At 41.3% G+C, this 6,027-nt stretch overlaps 1 non-coding gene across 1 annotated transcript; it reads left to right on the top strand.

The window, feature by feature from the left end:
• Window positions 1-4,753: 4,753 nt before the first annotated feature.
• TRNAK-CUU (transfer RNA lysine (anticodon CUU)) lies at window positions 4,754-4,826 on the top strand. Its single transcript has one exon. It is a non-coding gene; the product is annotated as a tRNA-Lys (tRNA).
• The last annotated feature ends 1,201 nt before the right edge of the window (window positions 4,827-6,027 follow it).

Raw genomic sequence — 6,027 nt, 5'->3', positions numbered from 1 at the left:
AAGAAGCGGGACGGGAGAGACTGGAGGCGCGCATGTGCAGAAGCAATGGAGGCGGGGTTGGGGAAAGCAAAGATTCTTCCTTCAGTTTACGTACTTTGAGCCGCTTGGCATCGTGGTATCTGAGAAGCTGCTCTAGTCCTTTCTTTGGAATTATTATTTATATTTTATATTATTATTCTCTCCTCACTTTATTCTTTCTTTAAGCCAAAGGGAGAGATGCTCGTATACTCTCACAAAAAGTAGAAAAAGCAGTAGGCGCGAAGTAACCTGTCTTCCTCCGCGTCCCGACCCTGACCCAGAATGGCATCCACTTCATCTTATGCTCAGGCTGTCGTGAAGTTTCACTTCAAGGGTATCGTCTTTGAATTCAGCTTAGAATTTTACAGAAGTATTAGTGCTCTTTCTATGAGTATAACGCTTTTTGGTAAGAGTTAAAGATAAGTCTGATTAAAGATATTTTTTGAGCGCTAATATATTCCATGTGTTCAAGAAAAAGCCGTGAACAGAACATACCCCCATTTCTAATGGAATTTCCATTCAGTGGGAAGAAATAGGTAACAATAAATAAGCAAAATAGTAAGAAGGAAGAGTGCTTTAATAGACAATGGAGGTACTACCTTTAGGCAGTGTGCTCAGGGAATGACTTTCTGAGTGAGTGATATTTAAACTAAAATAGGGTAACAAAAGACAGTGGTTTAGGGAACAGTAAAAAACTTGGCTTGCGCTGGGAACTGTCACGTCAGAGTGACCTCTCATAATGATTAAGTGGGGAAGAATGACAGGAAGAGAACAAGTGCACATGAGACCAAATCTTGAAGTGGTTTGAATTTTAATCCGATTGTAAATAGGGTATCAGCATTTTTTTACTCCTAAATATTAATACGTCAGTGTGTATTTTCCCCCAACACAGGAACATTATTTCACATAGACACAGTATTATTGTGAAAATCAGAAAATTAGCAATACTATGATCTATCAACTTTATGCATTTTTTTTTTTTTTTTGGTAAATGGCCCAATAACGTCCTTCATAGCAAAAGAAAATCCAAGATCACACCTTGCATTCAGTTGTCATGTTTCCAGTCTGCTTTAGTCTGGAAAATAGTTGCTTAGTATTCCTTCAGTTTTCATGGCATGAACATTTGTGAAGAATACAAACCATTTATTTTGTAGAATATTCCTTAATTTAGGTTTGATTTTTTTGTTATTTGATTCAAGTGATGCATTTATGGCAGGAATACTACAGAAATGACCTTGTATTCATGCATGTCAGAGCATTATATTAGGAGGGACATGATGTTAGTTGTTTTATTGCTGATAATGTTAACTTTGATCACTTGCTGAAGATTTATCCCTGATAATGTGTCATTTTTCCCTTTGTAATTAGTATCTTGTGAGGAAATACTTTGAGAATATGTACACATCCTGTTTACGCCTCGACATTTCACTCATTAATTCTAATATCTGATGATTCTTATTTGAATTGAGTATTACAATGGTTGCCAAATGGTGATTTTCTAATTCCATCATTCTTTTCACATTTATTATTGGTTTTCTACTGCGAGGTTATCAGGAGTTTTTAAAGCAGGAGAATTATATGATTTGATTTAAATCATTAAATGAGCTCTTGTTTCTGTGTGAAGAATGATAGCTAAGGGAAAGAAGAGAGGCCGGGATACTAGTTGGAAAGTTATTGCACTTTTGTGAGCTAGCAGTAATGGAGAGTGATTTGGACTAAAGTGGTGGCAGTAGAGGTGGAAATGTGTAGATGGATTTCAGACGTGTAGGGTGCTATGGTTTGAATGTCCCCTTCAAAGCACGTGTTGAAATTTAATTGCCAATGTAATGGTATTGCGATGTGGGGCCTTTAAGAGGTGATTAGGTCATGAGGGTACTATGGATGAATGACATTTTCGGAATGGGTTAGTTATCTTGGAAGTGGGTTCCTAATACAGGGATGAATTTCACTGGATTTCAGCTTTCTCTGTCTCACATATTCGCTTGCTCTTCTGATCCACTGTCATGGGATAACACAGCACAAGGCCCTTGCCAGATGTCAGTGCCATGCTCTTGGACTTCTAAAACCATGAGCCAAATAAACTTTTCTTGTTTATGAATTACCTAGTCTGTGGTATTCTGTTATAGCAGCAGAATATGGGCTAAGACATAGGGCTTGCAGAATTGGATATAGAAAGTAAGGGGGAAAAAGGAATTTCAGTTGCTTTTTCCTAGTAGTGAAGCATTACAATTGATGTTTTTATTCTTGAACAAATCGAGAGATAAAAGGACTTGAATGACTTGGAAGACTAGCCACTTAATTTAGCTAACCCTCGTTAAAACATTCCAGTTGTAACTTTTTTTTTTTGAGACCGAATCTTGCTCTGTCACCCAGGCTGGAGTGCAGTGGCATGATCTCTGCTCACTGCAACCTCTGACCCCTGGGGTTCAAGCGATTCTTCTGCCTCAACTGCCCGCGTAGCTGGGATTACAGGTGTGCACCACCATGCCAGGCTAATTTTTGTATTTTTAGTAGAGACCGGGTTTCACCATGTTGGCCAGGCTGATCTCACACTCCTGACCTCAGGTGATTCGCCCTCCTTGGCCTTCCAAAGTGCTGGGATTACAGGCGTCAGCCACTGCACCTGGCCTCTGGTTGCAGTTCTTTCCTGGGGAGTTCAGATTTAGACCAAGATAGTCCAAGAAAGTGGTGAAGAAAGCTAAAGGTTAATAGTTGCAGAAGGGTTGGCCTTGGAGGTAAACCGTAAGTACGCAAAACTTGTTTAGGTATCCAGTTAATCTTTTAATTAACATCATTACTTGTGTGTGATAAACACTATTTGAGTGTCTAGTGCACTCAATATTTACTAATAATTAAGAATTTGGGGGCTCTTTCGGCCGGGCGCGGTGGCTCACGCCTATAATCCCAGCACTTTGGGAGGCCAAGGCAGGCGGATCACCTGATGTCAGGAGTTTGAGACCAGCCTGACCAACATGGTGAAACTCTGTCTCTACTAAAAATACAAAAATTAGCTGGGCGTGGTGGTGCATGCCTGTAGTCCCAGCTACTCTGGAGGCTGAGGCTGAGGCAGGAGAATTGCTTGAACCCAGGAGTTGAGATCACGCCATGAGTTGAGATCACGCCACTGCACTCCAGCCCAGTTAGACTCCCTCTCAAAAGAAAAAAGAAAAAAAGGCCAGGCGTGGTGGCCCATGTCTGTAATCCTAGTCCTTTGGGAGGCCTAGGCGGGTGGATCACCTGAGGTCAGGAGTTCAAGACCAGCCTGGCCAACATGGTGAATCCCGTCTCTACAAAAAGTAGCCAGGCATGATGGCGGGTGCCTGTAGTCCCAGCTACTTGGAAGGCTGAGGCAGGAGAATCGCTTGAACCCGGGAGGCGGAGGTTGTAGTGAGCCGAGATCATGCCACTGCACTCCAGCCTGGGCGACAGAGCAAAACAACTCTAAATGTATACTATTTTATGACATATCTTATTATTTTTAAATTGAATACCTCAGGAAATGTGATGGCCCAGGTTTCTAGCTTCCAAATACTGTGCTTTGGGGAATACTATCCTAAGAATTCTTTGTTATTTTCAGGTTTAGAAATTGGTCTTTAACTTGCACTGCTAAGTAGTAGTATAAACACCACACCCCTCTCCATTATCACAGAAATTAGAATAATTTCATTTTCTTTTTTTTTTTCTTTTTTTTGACATGGAGTCTCGCACTGTGGCCCAGGCTGGAGTGCAGTGGCGTGATATTGGCTCACTGCAACCTCCACCTCCCAGGTTCAAGCTACTTTTCTGCCTCAGCCTCCCGAGTAGCTGGGATTACAGGTGCCGGCCACCACGCCCGGCTAATTTTTTGTATTTTTAGTAGAGATGGGAGTTGGGGGCGGGGAGGTGGGGGAGGGGTGGCACTATTTTGGCCAGGCTGGTCTCGAACTCCTGACCTCGTGATCCACCCGCCTCGGCCTCCCAAAGTGTTGGGATTACAGGCATGCCGCGCCCGGACAGAATTTCTTATCTAGAAAGGTTCACCATCATTTCAGAATATATGTATTTCCATATGACATTATTCCGGTATCTCCTATGGTAATTTGATTAAAATCAGGTTTCTGACCCTTTGCCTCTTAGAGTTCACATTCTCTACCATTAGATTCAGAGACTATAATTCTTTCCTCCCAGCTTCTGTCACTTGAGGAAAATAATAGCACCCTCCAAACGTCCTATCTCTCATTGTTAGACAATTACTCTAAGAAGATCTTATATTAATTGACTCGAAGCCCCCTTTTCTGAATTTAACTCTCCTTCATCAGACCATACTAAAGAAAATAGCTAAGCCCCGCGGTTGTTCAGGGAAACTAACCCTCAGAGATTGGACTTTGTTTCTAAATGCGGAGCCCAAACATGTAGGAATCCGGAATGCCATTTGATGGAAGTTGGATGGCCTTGATATGTGTTTCTGTAAACAAAACATATTGGTTGGTAAATATTTTTAAACACTTTGTTAAAAAGATTCAATGACTCTGTAATGATAAAGATTCGCATAAGTTTTCAATGATCTTTGGATACATATACAAACATTCTTAAATCTAAGTACAATTAAATATTTAGAACGCTCTTAAAAATAATCCTGAAGTGCCGATCTAATAGTACGTTATAAATTTTTTTAGTAAAGAAAGTACACGAAGACTATAAAACCGTGTAGTTAAACACTCCTCAAGAGGTAGAAATGCAAGCCGTTACGACAGGCGCCCGGCTAGCTCAGTCGGTAGAGCATGGGACTCTTAATCCCAGGGTCGTGGGTTCGAGCCCCACGTTGGGCACGGGTTGTACTTCATTTTTCTGAAACTTAAACGGTTTCAGTAAAGCACTTAAACTACAGAGTTCTTAAGCAGAATTAATTTAAACACTTTCAATATTAACCAGATTCCCCACTAAAAAGTTAACCTTTTGTAAACGAAACAGGTCACAAACTGTTTGCACAATCGAAATCACACGTCCTCCCCGTGTTCTCCTTAAAATACAGAGGAAACCAAATGCCCACTGTTAAAGACTAGTTTTTTGTGTTACTATGCATACTTGGATAGTTGGTGGTAGACGGCAGTTTTAATTGTTGTCTTAACAAACCTATGAGCCCCACATTTTGGCTGCTCTTCCAAAATTTAAGAGACCGGATGTAAAAACATTCAGAGGCACCTGAGGACTCCGAAGAAAAAGAACCAATTTATCCTTCTCTGTTTCTCTTCCTCTCTCTCTCTCTCTCTGTCCTTTTTCCTCCTCTCAATATGGAGTCTGTCCCTGAAGAAATATATAATGAAAAATAGTTCTTTTTGTAGTGAGATTTATACCACCAGTGCATACATCAAGTTTTCTTCCACTCTTCTTGGGGATGGATACTAGGAAATTAAGATTCTAGTAAAGGCTCTTTAAAGACGTACAAAACAACTGAGATATGAAAATTAGGATAGGCAATTGGATATGTGAGGGAGGAAAGGTTTCCGCCTTCTCCCCTTTGCACTGAGAACTGTGAAGTCAGCAGAATGTCCTCGCCCACTCGGACCACCACAGCCAGACACATTCCAGGATCTCACCTGCCAGACCACGTAGGCAAACGGTTTATGCTCCTTCCTACCTGAAGCCAACCCTACCTAAAGCACTCGATCCTGTACCCTCCACGTGTCATCCCCCAGCTCTCTACTAAAGGATCAATTTTTCTCCCTTCTTGATTTTTCCGTTCAACACACAAACATGCTGTTATTTATCTTAAAAACTTCGACCTAGTTTCCTCACAGGCTGCCATTCTATTTCTCTGTTCCCCTGTGTAGCAAAAGCCCATCCCCTTTTGCCTAAGCTCAAGTTTCCCCTCCCTCCCATCTCTTAACCCTGACAATGTCCTTCAGCCATAGACCAAAAAAAAAAAAAAAACCAAACAAAAAAAAACCAAACAAAAAAAGCAGAAAACCCCCACACCTGTTGTCAAATACGTTTAGTTTATTACTCATGGCAACAAGGGAGAAGTGTGGG

Source organism: Pongo pygmaeus, chromosome 15, assembly GCF_028885625.2.
Source record: "Pongo pygmaeus isolate AG05252 chromosome 15, NHGRI_mPonPyg2-v2.0_pri, whole genome shotgun sequence".
Taxonomy (NCBI): domain Eukaryota; kingdom Metazoa; phylum Chordata; class Mammalia; order Primates; family Hominidae; genus Pongo; species Pongo pygmaeus.
This window is presented reverse-complemented; position numbering and strand designations above follow the sequence as displayed.